The following is a 15,415-nucleotide window of genomic DNA, read 5'->3' on the forward strand; positions in this document are numbered from 1 at the left end:
ATCTTTAATGTGAACATTTTAAACTGATGCAGAGAGACTGTTATTTAGGAAACCAATTGCTTCTTGTGTTTTATATTCTTTTCTCTCCAGGTAGGCTTCAGTTTCACTGTTTGCATTGAATGATTGATCATGTTTGCACTGACAGTCGAGCCATTGCCCCAAATTCCAGGAACAAGAGAGAATGTCTCAATTCTGTGTATCCAGATCCAGGAATTGGGATGCAATAATGCACCACACAAATTTCCTAGCTAAGGCCATCACCAATAAAAGATCATCTAACCACAGTTTCTTGACATTCAATGATGTTACCATCACTGAATGCCCTGCTGTCAAAACTCCGGGGGTTACCATTGATCAATAACTCAAGTGGACTCGGCACATAAGCACTAGCTACAAAACCAGGCCAGAGCCTAGGAATTCTTCAGTGAGTAACTCACCTCCTGACTTCCCAAAGTCTGTCCATCATCTGCAAGACACAAATCAGGAGGGTGATGTGATATTCCCCAGTGCCTGGATGGTTGTAGCTCCAACAGCCCTGAAGAAACTTGACACCATCCAGGACAAAGCAACCCAAATTATTGGCATCACATCCACAAGTATCCACTCCCTCCATCACTGATTCTCAATAACAGTATTGTCAGACATCTGCCAGATGCCCTGCAGAATTTCACCAAAGATCCTTAGACAGCATCTTTCAAACCCATGACCAATTCCATCTAGAAGGACAAGATCATGCTATACGTGGGTACACCATCACTTGCACTTCCCTCTCTAATCCATGCACTATCCTGATTTAGAAATATATTGCTGTTCCTTCATGGCCGCTGGGTCAAATTCCTGGAATTTCCTCCCTATTGGTATTGGGGGTCAACCTACAGCAATTAGACATAGCAGTTCAAGAAAGCAGATCACCACCACCTTCTCAAGGGGGCAACTAGGGACACGTAATAAATGCTGACCCAGCCAGTGAAGCCCATATCCCACTAATGAATTAAAACAAAACCTGTTTGCACTGGGAGTCTGCTCCATTTGCATTGGCCCTTTACTTTCTGGTCGGAGTAGGGTCTAGCATTCAATCCAAGCCAGAGGGGATTGATTCATCTGTTGTGCCCAGGTATGGAACAGAAAGGTCCATTTTAATCGTGAATCATACGCAGAGTTTACAGATCAGCAAAACAGCCTGGAAAGCACTTCCTATCTCCTCTCCTTCTTGCTGCAATAATTGCATTTACTTGATTCCTTGAATTTAAAAGTGTCACAAATGGAAATGAGTAGGGAAAAAGATGGCAAGCCATTGGGGGACATAACAGAAAAGAGGGACCAAACATTTGGTTGGAAAGATGTGTTATGAGAAGCATTTTAAGGGTGGAAAGAGTCAAGGGTGAAAGCATTTTGGTTGTAGGAGAAAGGTAATGTTAGACAGTGGTGTCAAGATGACTGAAGATTCTATCATGTCAGAGAAATGACATCGAGTAGACCACACAGTGGGCCAGATCGAGTCACAAATCAGAGAAGATGACAGAGATAGGGTGAACTTAAGTCTAGAATAGGAGAATGAGAATTATAAATTTGATGTGGTGAGGTACAGGAAGCCAGTCACAGTTGGTGAGCATAGACACTGGTGGGTAGAAAGATTTAGTCTGGGAGCGATTGAACACAAACAGCTGCATTTTGGGCAAGTTGACATTTGTAAATGGTGGAATGTGAGATGCCAACTTTGCAATAATCTTCTTTGAACACAATTAAAGAATGAAAGGGTGTCAGTGGAGGAGTTAAGACATGATTGGAGCAGGTGAGTGCAGTACTGTAAAGATGGAAATAAGCAGTGTTGATGATGGATAAGATGTCAAGTTTGTAGGTCTGACTGGTAAAAGGCATGACCTGGTGAACACCCAAAGAGAGAGATGGAGTGGATAAAGTTGGCAGCTCCAGCTGGATATATTCAGGGAGACCTTGACATCATGAAATCCCAGCAGCATGGTTATGAGCAGGTGAGTCTATCTGGGGGAAACAAAGTCTTGAGCCCCTGGTACCCACTGGAACCGTGATCAGATAGCAACTCCTTAAAGCTACCACTGCTGAATCATTGCCTCTTCCTTTTTCAGCTCAAACACTGGTCTTTCCCCTTGTCCCACCCCAACATACATACCTGGGCCCTCCTGAAGGACGCTCCTCTGAGTATACCCACTCCGAGGCATTCTCAAGTATGCGGCATCCTAGCTCGGTTCTCCCCACACCACTCCTGTTAGGCCAGGATGGGCAGCTAAAGCCAGGTTGAAAAATTAATACTTGACAGGAGCTGCAAATATTATGAATCAGCATAATACACAGTCATTTGAGAATTTCCAGAACTCACCTTGTATGGAAAGGTAGAGAATGTTGTGGTTCTGTTCGCCGAGCTGGGAATTTGTGTTGCAGACATTTTGTCCCCTGTCTAGGTGACATCCTCAGTGCTTGGAAGCCTCCTGTGATGTCACCTAGACAGGGGATGAAACATCTGCAACACAAATTCCCAGCTCGGTGAACAGAGCCACAACAACGAGCACCCGAGCTACAAATCTTCTCACAAACTTTGAAAGGTAGAGAATATCCATCAACCTGTTCCGATTATATTTTAATTCATTCATGCGATGTGTACGTCATTGGCTGGGATAACATTTACTATCCAACTCTAATTGCCCCGCAGAGAGGGAGTTCTTGATCACTGCAGTCCTTGGGTGCAGGGACACCAAAAGTGCTGTTAGGATGAGATATCTAGGATTTTGCCTAAGAGACACTGAAGAAACAGTGATATTCTGGTAGTGAGTTCACTGTTCTGAATGGCTTGAATTCCAGGTTGCTAAGGGAAGTGGGGGCAGCGTTAGGAGAAAGATTTGCATAATCTTCCAGCCTTCCATTGACATAGGCAAAATGCCATAACTAACATTATTATTCAAGAAAGGGTGTAAAGACATCCCCAACAAACACAACGAAATTGGTTTAATGTCTGTCCTGGGTAAAACTTTGGTATCAGAGAAAAGCATCCACAGATATTTGAAGAAGTTCGAGTTCATTAAGTAGAGCGAGCCTGGATTCACAAAAGGAAAAATCATGTTTAACTGATCGAGTGAATTGTTTGATGGTGTAACAGAGAAAGCTGTTGAAGGGGAGAAGAGGGTCAGTGTTCAATTGATTGGATTTGATTTATTATTGCCACATGCATTGAGAAAAGTGTTGCGTGCTAACGAAACAAATCATAGCGTACGAAAGTACATCAAGGTAATAGAACAGAATGCAGAATATAGTGTTTAGATTAGATTACTTACAGTGTGGAAAGAGGCCCTTCGGCCCAACAAGTCCACACCAACCCGCCAACCACCCAGACCCATTCCCCTATATTTACTCCTTCATCTAACACTACGGGCAATTTAGCATGACCAATTCACCTAACCTGCACATTTTTTTTTGGATTGTGGGAGGAAACCGGAGCACCCGAAGGAAACCCATGCAGACATAGTGAGAATGTGCAAACTCCACACAGAGAGTCGCCTGAGGCGGGAATTGAACCTGAGTCTCTGAGGCAGCAGTGCCGTCCATGGTTACAGCAACAGAGAAAGTGCAGAGAAAGATCAACTCAAATATATGAGAATTGAATGATAGAATTGAGGCCTAAAAAAGCGAGTTGTGGTAGCTGGTCATTTTTTACTTGGAGGGCGGTAGATTGTGGTGTTTCTCAAGTTTCACCTCACTCCTCGTTGTTTTAAATTCGATCAACCACTTGCCTGCTCATTCTGCTATCCTATCTAGGTTCTGTTGCATGTGATTTGTTTCATCTTTGTTATTTGCCACTCCTGGTGTCATTGGCAAGTTTCGAAACTTTACTCTACGGTCTGAAGACCCAAATCATTTATCTATAACTAAAATAAAACTATTGTTCCAGCACTAAGATGAAGGACAGAAGGCTTCAGTGAGAGCAAAAAAAAATCACCCCCATTATTATTGGATCACATCTCTGATGCAGGATGTATAAGATATGTCCTCCAAAGGACCATTCTCACAAATGGTCATCTACTTGAGTTCTTTGTGCCCATACTAAATACAAGGCAACGTTGGAGAACTAGCAACTTCTGAGTCATCATGGTGAATCATTCTTTACACTGCAGGCTATCACGGAGTGCATGGAAACTCCCAGGACAGAAGCAATTGTGTCATGGGCAGTTCATTTGTGTTAGCGACAAGAAGGCATGCTTAAATAAAAAAGTAGGTCCAAACATAATTGCATGGACCACTCACATGCAGCATCCTTACAATGGACATTAGAAAATTATCCAGGGTCTTCTGATGCAACCAGCTTTCCAGCAGGCTCTTGCAGCCAGGCAGCACAATTAATCATTCGAGAAGAGGATTGCTCAGGAGAGATGGTAAGTTATGTTTCACACATTGATACAAAGCACCAGCAGGAAGAGGAAGCACTGTAACAAATTAGGCTCACAACATTCACACCCTGTGCATTGGATGCAGCAAGTATACCGTGCTCAATTTGAACTTCACGCTTTCATTGGTTGGAACGAAGAAAGAAATCGACAAATGACAGGAACAGATGGTCTTTGAGGAACTGGTTAGGAAAGCAAGGAGAAGTCAGTTTGGGCACAGTTACTTTGCAGATGTCAATTTCAGCTTGAAGAAATGTGAATGTACTCATTGGAAAAACTGACTCCAGCTTCCAATGATGCATTTGATGATCATTATAGCTTTAATGCGAACTTTGTCACATTTTTCCTCTGCCTTTGTCTACGTCTGGTATGCAGATGACATGAGACATTGGCTGTAGGTGGAATCTTCCAGCAGACATTCTCCCACGTCTCCTTCTCATAAAAGGTGCCTTTGAAGTCAAAACATTATTGCCATTTCCTTGCATTTTTTTCAAACTGGTACTCCAGGAAGCTGGGCACGCTGACATTTAGTGCAGTACAGCTTTACAAAGTGCTGCAATGTCTTATGTGCTGTCGTTCATCATTTACAAGATGAAGTCGGCAGTGGCAAAGCCAGCATTTATTGCCCATCCCCAATTGCCCTTGAGAAAGCAGGGATGAGTTGCCTTCTTGAACCGTTGCTGTCCTTGGGGTCTACGTACTGTCACATGACATTATTCTTGGTACTATTCTGCAGAAAAGCTGGTGCAGTTCAATTTTCTTTATTCATTTACAAGATGAGAGTGTCACTGGCTAGGTCAACATTTATTGCCCATCCTTAATTACCCAGAAGGCAGTAAAGATTTTAACCACTTTGCTATGGGTCTGGGGTCACATGTAGGTCAGACTGGGTAAGAATGACAGTTTCCTTTCCTAAAGGACATTAGCAAACCAGACAGTTTTCTCTGACGATCGACCATGGTCATCATTAAACTCTTAATTCCAGATTTTTATTGGATTCAAGTTCTACCGTCTGTCAAATCTGACAAACCTGGGTCCCCAGAAAACTGCTTGGGTCTCTGAATTAAATTTGCAGTGATAATACTACCAGACCATTGTCTCCTCATATGTTCAATATTTATCTTCAATCGATATCAAAAACCAATTATTATTATCTTAAGTTTGTGGGAACTTGCCTTGTGCAGATTGGCTGCTATATTTCCTACATTACAATATTTACTCCACTTTAAAAATGCACATTGGCTGAAGAGTGCTTTAGGATGTCCTGAGGACTTGAAAAATCCAAGATAAAAGGAAGCCTTTTGCTTTCTCTTTATTACTGGCATATCACCTGGGTCTAGGGAATAAAATTCTTTCCAGGTCCTATAGGATTTAATAAATGGATTGAATAATAATAATATGAAAGCAGTCAATGATTATTTGGACTCTGTTAAATCAAGTAGACTGTAGAATTTTGCTGTCGATTGTCAATGGCGAATATGAAACTTTTGCCTCTGCTGCTGAATAATGCAGGATGGTATATCTGTGTACAGCAAACCAGCTGATAATGTAAGAGGCCCCAGTGGTACCAGGAGCCAGATACATGAAAACTGAGAGCGTATTTGTGAGACTTGCTAACACATCTCCACTTGCTGGTCATCTCAGCCAATTGTAATGCTAGCAGAGTGTTGAATCCAGTGACACGCATACTAACATTTCAAGAATCAGCAGTGCATCTTTCAGTTAACAGGCAATTATAGCTGCCTCTGGAACATTATTGTCATCTTATTATCTAAATGCAGAGAAATGTCAGAGCACTTTGGTGCAGAGAGATCTGGGTGAATGAATTGCAGAAAATTAGCACGCAGGGACAGCAGAAAATAAGAAAGACAAATGAAATTTAAGCATTTATTGCAAATGGAATAGTGTGTAAAAGTAGGGAAATGCTGTTACAACTGAACAAGGTATTAGTGAGACCATACCTGGAGTATAGCACACAGTATTGGTCCTCTTTCTTGAGATGAATATAGTTGCATTGGAGGTGGTTCACTGGTTTGCTTCCAGAGATGAGGACTTTGCCTTATTGAGAGAGATTGAACAGTTTAGGCCTATACTGTCCAGAGTTTAGAACAATGAGAGGAGATCTTGAAGAGGGAGATGGCATGGGGCAGGGTGACACTAGGCCCACAGACACACAAGATGGCCACTGCGCCATCAGTTGGCCAACTTGACACATAAAATGGCCGCCAGATCACAACATGGACCGAAACAGCAGAGCAGATATAGACACAGCCTGAGGCCACCAGAATACCAGCACAATGCAATTGATTAGTTTAAGGCGGGTGGGGGAGAGAATATACGTGAGTAACGAACACTGCCAGCCGAAGTGTCTGTGTTCAGCCAGCACCTTTTACAGAAACACCAACAACTTGATACAGACTCAATACGAAACATTAATAGTCAGGTCTGAAGTAATTATCCTTCTCAGGAAGAGCGATTAGCGCCCACTACTACAGCAATGGATTTCCATGCAAGCATTGAACCTGACATTGTTTACACTGCAACTGACAATGACCGCACGGAAATTAACAAAGGCTACGCTAGGACTGACAAAGACTGCATCGAAACTATCAATGATACTGTAACAATTACTATAAACAACCATGTACAATGACAATAATCTCATCACTGACCTATTGTATCACAAGATGTACAAAAATTTCTCGACATGTGCTCTGGGCCAAGAAGTTGCAGCTGACTTCTGTGCTGTTGGTGTCTTTCTCTCCCCGGAGCTCCGGTATTTCCTTGTACAATAAACTCTGTCATTGAACCCAACTCTGACTCTGAGGCTGGTGATTTTCCCCACAACAATCTAATTGAGTTTTCAAAGATGCTAAAGGGGATTGACGAAGTAGATGTAAAATGGATGTGGTCCCATGTAGGACAATGTAGAATGAGAGTTGATGGTTTTAGAACAAGAGGCTGCAAATTTAAAACAGAGATGAGGAGAAATTACATCTCTCAAAGGTTTGTGAATGTGTGGAATTTACTAACCCAGAGTGTGGTGGATGCGAGGACATTGAGTAAAGAAGGAGATAGACAAATGCTTAATTAGTAGTGGGATTGAAGGGTTAAGGAGAGCATGCAGGAGATGAGATCAGCCATGATTGTATTGAATGACAGAGCACACCCAGGGAGGGGAAGGCTGAATTGTTTAGTTCTTATGTTCTAAATATCAATTGGATACGAGACTGAAAACACACTGTCTGTGCACTTATCTATTTACTGGTTATCATGACAGAAACAATGAGATTAATTTACTTGAACATGCAGTTTCATCTTGTATGGCATATCTACTTTCCCGAACAGGAGTTTGGTGATTTGCAAGAAATGTGCTTTACATGGCAGTGCTGAAATTACTGCTCAGTAACACTGAGGTTGAAGAATGTCAATCCATTCGATGTTTAAGTGCACAGAGATTAGGCTAAGATTTGCGTTATACTGAACAGACCACACTTGAAGTATTTAGAAACGACAGCTGTGTGCATTGTAGAGGGTGAAAAGTATAAAATAGTCCCATTCCCAAATGTAAACTGGATGTGTCAGCCATGGAGAGAGATTAGAAAAAAAATCACATCAGACTCTCTAAAGAGACACAGAGAGAACCCCACTCAGATATTTAGCAAACTATCAAAAAAGTTTTCTTTTTATCATCCACTTCTCTGTTACATTCAGTCTTGCAGAGAAAATACTCTTGAAAGGTATGGCACTGAAGTACATTTTTTGAAAGATTATTGACCGTGAAAAAGATTCAACTTGTTGCCTACCCAAAGTTCTGTGCATGATTGTTGGATGTTATACTTGTGTCAAATTTGGAACAATTTTAATATTCATATTTTTATATCCATATTCAGTCACATATCCTCTACACAAAGTGGTGAATAAATTGATTTTCTTTTTAAATTCATTTATTTATAGGATGTGGACATCACTGGTTGGCCAGCATTTATTGCCCATCTCTCGTTGCCCTTGAGAAGGTGTTGGTGAGCTGGCTTCTCGAACTACTACAGTCCACCTGCTGTGGGTTGGCCCACAATGCCATTAGGGAGGGAATTCCATGATTTTGACCCAGCGACAGTGAGGGAATGGCGATATATTTCCAAGTCAGGATGGTGAGTGGCTTGGAAGGAACTTAAAGATGGTGGTGTTTCCATATGTCTGTTGCTCTTGTTCCTTCTAGGTGGAAATAGCCATGGGTTTGGAACGTGCTGTCTGTGGATCTTCGGTGAATTTCTGCAGTGCATCTTTTAAATAATACACACTGCTGCTACTGACCGACTATGATAGAGGGAGTGGATGTGTATGGATGCAATGCCAGTCAAGCAGGCTGCTTTGTCCTGGATAGTGTTAAGCTTCTTGAGAGTTGTTGGCACTACACCCATCCAAGCAAGTGGCAAGTGGGGAATATTCTATCACACTTCTGACTTGTGCCTTGTAGATGGTGGACAGGCTCTGGGGAGTCAAGCAAGGAGTTACTCACTGCAGTCTTCCTAACCTCTGACCTACTGGTCACACACTGTGTTCTTGTACTAACGGCTCCATATATTGATGTTCACCTACTTTACTCACCAGGAATAGGGTCCCAGACCCAGCTATGGTATAAGAGATGCAGAATGGATCAGGATGCTTCCATTCGCAAAGAGAGGGACATGAAATCATTGCAAATTAGCATTGCCTGCTCTTGGGTGTCTTACATGAACAGACCAAGAAAACAGAAGATGAGGAACAGCTTCCTTGGCTGTACGTTTGACCCAGGTAATGGTATGTGATGAGAGGAGTCTCCATGAGTTGAAGAAAAGCAAAATGGGGGTGAGAGGAGAGATGCTTATTGTTGGCCTGAAATAGTTTCACAATCAGATAGCTGATCCTCTGTAATGTGTATATCAGACAACAGACAGAGAGATCAATTTACTGTCTAATGGATATCTATTACAACTGAAGATCACAATGACAATCTTTTCTTACCAGTACAGTTTTCTAGCAGTCATAAGATAGATGGAGAGTCGGTAAGATAATTGGAACTCCTATTACAGTGAATGTTGGAATATCTATCTCAATAATAGTATAATCTATCATGATTTATGTTGTTCCAGTGCCCATTTGTTGTGTATTTTCCAGGATTAGAGAAACTACAAGCTGCAAAATCCAAATATTTATTACAATAAATGATCCATCAGCTTCTGCTTGCCAAAGTATTTCATGTTTATAAACATATCTATGCTATGAAACATTGAAATATTTTTTAAAAAGGCAGTAGTAGGCAATTTGGCCCATCAAGCCATTCACCATTCAACATAAACAGGTGGGATTAGTTTAGATTGGGGTTATGTTTGGCAATGGATTGGTTGGACTGAAGGGTCTGTTTCCAGGCTGTATGACTCTGTCCATCAACACCATGCTCTCACTTTCTCTCCCAAATCCCTCAATTTAGCCTTTGGAAATCTATTTATTTCTTAAATACCTTCTGTGGCGGTGTAGATTTTTCTTTATATTTTGCTATGGAATAAGGACATCACTGACAATTCCAGAATTCCAGCTCATGTCATCACCTCCTTGAATCACTGAAGTCCATTTGGTGTAGGTGCACTTACAGCCCTGTTGGCAGAATATAGTGTGATTGTTCAGCAAGTGCTATCCAATCTTGCGAGTGTAAAAAGATGACACTAACAACCAATTTAAGATTATTAGTCAGATTTGCAAAGTGACTCATTTGCATTTACTAATATTTATATATATTCACAAAGAGGGACGAGTTTTCTACAGGACAAAAGAATTGTGACTTTTTGACTTAAAATTGTGACTTTGACTTGGAGGAAAATAGTTCCCTGACTTGCTAGTTGCCCAGTCCACTCTCTCATTTTGCAATAGAAATTTATGTTGTCCTTGACATACTTGCACCTTCCTGAATGAATGCAAGATAAAAAGCTTCAACAGTCTGTTTTCTTTTTCACAAATTTTATACATTTACAGTTTTAAGATTTTTTTTAATTTTGCAATGATAAATGAAATCTGAAGGTATGATGTACAACACTCTCAAATTGCGAGAGAGGTTGTTTGGGAGTAATGAAGACCTACATTTGTTTCATTTGTTCTCTCCCAAAGTCTCTCCCTGTTGCTGGCATTTGAATAGACAAGCCATGAGGCAGAATCTTCTAGAGGGCAATAGTCATGGCAGAATCTGATGAGAAGTCCAGTGAGGACCATATCAACTTCAGAGACAACATGTGCCATCTTTTATGCTGTTGACCATGTCTCTTGTGTTATGGACCAGACTGTAACCCCTCAAAATATTTTAAGATGGTAACCTAGACCTTAACCTTTTCGCATTTTTGAAGGCAGATGTGAAGTGCTGTGTTCCAGATGCAATGTAACTGGTCAAACCAGTCAATGGTAAGCAAAATTACCACTTATGTAAATACTATCATTAAAATTTGAGCCAGCTATAGTTAAAATTTGATAACCACCTGATGAAGGAGCAGCACTCCAAAAGCTAGTGCTTCCAAGTAAACTTGTTGGACTATAACCTGGTGTTGTGTGATTTTTAACTACAGTTAAAATACCAGCAAAAGAAAAAAGAACTTAGAATATCTTAACTCTGTTGGAAAATCCAAAGAATAATAGATACAGTACTATTATTAATTAATTGTTCCAATACAGTAACATCCCATAAACGCACCCCTTGGCAAAAAGGCAAATTCAAACATAGATTCTTACATGCAGTTCTTCAATCCAGGAGGAAGAATCATCAAGAGAAAATTCAGACAGAGTAGAAGGTGGGAGACATTTACTAAATCTTCCAAACCTGTTGAGATCCCAATAGCTTCTGGTGCTGCTGAAAAACCCAAATCCAGAGATCTGGATCTGAGAGGGCTAGGCACACCCATTGATGCTGTTAAACATAGACCCAAGTGATTTAACCGAGTGATTTTGATAGACTGCTCAGTGCCTCTGCCTTAAAATCTCTCTTCAAACAAAAAAGGACAAATAACCTCTGAAAGACACACATTGATACCACCCGCACATGCACACTGCTTAAATTCACATGTGTATTTATAGGAACCAGTGCATGTGCATTTAAACAGGTTCAATTCCACCTTTCCCCCCACCGCCCTATCTTAATTCCTGTCCTCACTCAACCCCTCCCTCACTCCCTCTGTCCCCCAACTAAACTCCACTTCAATAAGACGCCTCTCCTCTGAGCAGGCACAGCTTATAACATTACTGGAATTCTCCAGGTTGAGTGGGATATCTGGATTTGTTTCATGGATGTTCCTGGTCGGCACAGTTGGAGGTCACACAGGGCAACAGTAGATCTTGGTTGTGCATTTCACTAGCAGAATGGTGAATGCCTTGCTCAGCAGTGAGGGCAAGTCTGGTTGCCCATTAATAGCAAGGATATTATTAAGCCGGAGAAGGTTCAGAAGATATTTCCCAGGATCTTGCCGAGTGTGGAGGGTTTGAGTTGTTAAGAAAGGCTGGACAGGCTGGGACTTTTCCCACCAGAGCGTAGGAGGTTGATAGATGACCTTATTGAAGTTTATAAAATATGAGGGGCACAGAGAGAGTTGATGTAGGTGTCTTTTCCCTATTTTAAGACGAGAGGGCACTTTTTAAGGTGAGGGGAGAAAGATTTTAAAAAGGCATGGGGGGCAATGTTTTCACATTGAGGGTGGTTCGCATATGAAATGAACTTCCTGGGGCATTGGTGGATGTGGGAACAATTACAATGTTTGAAAGATATTTGGATAAGTACATGAATAGAAAAGGTTTGGAGAGATGTGGGCTAGAAGCAGGCAGGTGGGACTAGTTTAGTTTGGGATTATGTTTGGCATGGACTGGTTGGGTAAAAACAATGACTGCAGATGCTGGAAACCAGATTTTGGATCAGTGGTGCTGGAAGAGCGCAGCAGTTCAGGCAGCATCCGAGGAGCAGCAAAATCGACGTTTCGGGCAAAAGCCCTTCATCAGGAATACAGGCAGAGAGCCTGAAGGGCGGAGAGATAAGCTAGAGGAAAGTGGGGGTGGGGAGAAAGTAGCATGGAGTACAATAGGTGAGTGGGGGAGGGGATGAAGGTGATAGGTCAGGGAGGAGGGTGGAGTGGATAGGTAGAAAAGAAGATAGGCAGGTAGGACAAATCATGAGGACAGTGCTGAGCTGAAATTTGGAACTAGGATAAGGTGGGGGAAGGGGAAATGAGGAAATTGTTGAGGTCCACATTGATGCCCTGGGGTTGAAGTGTTCCGAGGCGGAAGATGAGGTGTTTTCCTCCAGGCATCTGGTGGTGAGGGAACAGCGGTGAAGGAGGCCCAGGACAGAGTGCAGGACAGAGGACTCTGTCCTCGGCAGAGTGGGAAGGGCAGTTGAAATGTTGGCCCACAGGGCGGTGTGGTTGATTGGTGCGGGTGTCCCGGAAATGTTCCCTAAAGTGCTCTGCTAGGAGGTGTGCAGTCTCCCAAGTGTAGAGGAGACCGCATCGGGAGCAACGGATGCAATAAATGATATTAGTGGATGTGCAGAAAAAACTTTGATGGATGTGGAAGGCTCCTTTAGGGCCTTGGGTGGAGGTGAGGGAGGAGGTGTGGGCGCAGGTTTTGCAGTTCCTGCGGTGGCAGGGGAAGGTGCCAGGATGGGAGGGTGGGTTGTGGGGGGGGGCGTGGACCTGACCAGGTAGTCATGGAGGGAACAGTCTTTGCGGAAGGCGGAAAGGAGTGGGGAGGGAAATATATCTCTGGTGGTGGAGTCTTTTTGGAGGTGGCGGAAATGTTGGCGGATGATTTGGTTAATGCGAAGGTTGGTATGGTGGAAGGTGAGCACCAGGGGCGTTCTGTCCTTGTTACGGTTGGAGGGGTGGGGTCTGAGGGCTGAGGTGCGGGATGTGGACGAGATGCGTTGGAGGGCATCTTTAACCATGTGAGAAGGGAAATTGAGGTCTCTAACATCTGGTGTTTTCTATGGTGGAACTGGTCCTCCTGAGAGCAGAAACAGCGGAGGTGGAGGAATTGGGAATACGGGATGGCATTTTTGCAAGAGGTAGGGTGGGAAGAGGTGTAATCCATGTAGCTGTGGGTGTCGGTGGGTTTGTAAAAAATGTCAGTGTCAAGTCGGTCGTCATTAATGGAGATGGAGAGGTCCAGGAAGGGAAGGGAGGTGTCAGAGATGGTCCAGGTAAACCTAAGGTCAGGGTAGAGGGTTGTCTCCATGCTGTATGACTCTATGATGGTGATTAATACTCATTTGATGCCTTATTGCCTGCATGAAACCTCATTAACTTTGAGCCTCTCACCTTACCAAACCAGTTAGATGCCAGGAAAGCTCAACAAGAGAACCAGAGCAAGCAGTGGATGGATTCAGCTCACCACATGCTCTGATAACCCTCCATATCATGAGGGAGGAAGAAAAGGACAACCAATTCCCATTCCTAAACATGATGGTACAGAGTACACCGAACGGAGAATTCACCACAAAGGTATACAGGAAAGCCACACAGACAGACCAAGTCCTGAACTACGAAAGCAACCACCCCAACTCACACAAACGAAGTTGCATCAAGACACTATTTAAAAGGACCACAACACACTGCAGCACACCAGAACCGCAAAAAGAGGAAGAAGAACACCTATACAATGTATTCGCCAAAAACGGATACCCACGCAATTTCATCAACAGATGCCTAAGAGAAAGACAACAGAACGAGGACATGCTGCAACCCAAAGGACTAGCCACACTACCGTACATCAGGGGCATTTCCGAACTGACAGCCAGACTACTGCGACCACTAGGACTCATAACAGCACACAAACCAACAGCCACTCTCAGACAACAACTCACCAGGACGAAGGACCCGATACCCAGCATGAGCAAAACCAATGTAGTGTACAAAATCCCATGCAAGGACTGCACAAAACACTACATAGGACAAACAGAAAGACAGCTAACGATCCGTATCCATGAACACCAATTAGCCACGAAACGACACGACCAGCTATCCTTAGTAGCCACACACGCAGATGACAAGCAACATGAATTCGACTGGGACAACACTACCATTATAGGGCAAGCCAGACAGAGAACAGCCAGGGAATTCCTAGAGGCATGGCACTCATCCACAGATTCTATCAACAAACACATCGACCTGGACCCAATATACCGGCCACTGCAGCGGACAGCAAGAACTGACAACCGTAAGCGGCAGAGACAAGCCATTATAAATGCTGGAGGAAACAACACAGAAGCGCTTCACAGGAGGCTCCCAAGCACTGAGGATGTCATCTAGACAGGGGACAAAACGTTTGCAACACAAATTCCCAGCTCGGCGAACAGAACCATATCAACGAGCACCCGAGCTACAAATCTTCTCCTAAACTTTGAAAACCCTCCATCTTGGAGTCCAGTCATCAACATCTTGGGGCACGCTCTATGAGCATCCTCCTGTCAATATTTTGGAGGCCAAACACCTCCTTCCGTATCTATTACTCACCTAGGGACTGGTCATGACATGGGTGTTTTCAGGAGAAATTGAGGACTGCAGATGCTGAAGATCAGAGTCAAAAAGAGTGGCACTGGAAAAGCACAGCAGATCAGGCATCATCCGAGGCGCAGGAGAATCAATGTTTCGAGTATTAGCCTGATGAAAAGTTTATGCCTGAAATGTCGATTCTTCTGCTCCTCGGATGCTGCCTGGCCTGTTGTGCTTTTCCAGTGCCACACTCTTGACATAGGTGCTTTCAGCACAGCCAACCCATGACCACCCTCTCATAGTCCCCATTGTCCCCTATCTAGATTTTCTTCTTTCCTGGCTTATTATCTCAATCCCTTTGTAGGTCTAACATTTGCACTTTCTCTCTCTTACTGGGCTGTGTCTCCATCTATCACTCCTTTCTCCCCAACCCTCTGTCATCAAGACAAATCCCACTTTTTTCCTGGGTGCTGTCAGTTTTGAAAAAGGATTACTGGACTCGAAACA

This window comes from Hemiscyllium ocellatum, chromosome 18 (assembly GCF_020745735.1).
Source record: "Hemiscyllium ocellatum isolate sHemOce1 chromosome 18, sHemOce1.pat.X.cur, whole genome shotgun sequence".
In the NCBI taxonomy this organism is placed as follows: domain Eukaryota; kingdom Metazoa; phylum Chordata; class Chondrichthyes; order Orectolobiformes; family Hemiscylliidae; genus Hemiscyllium; species Hemiscyllium ocellatum.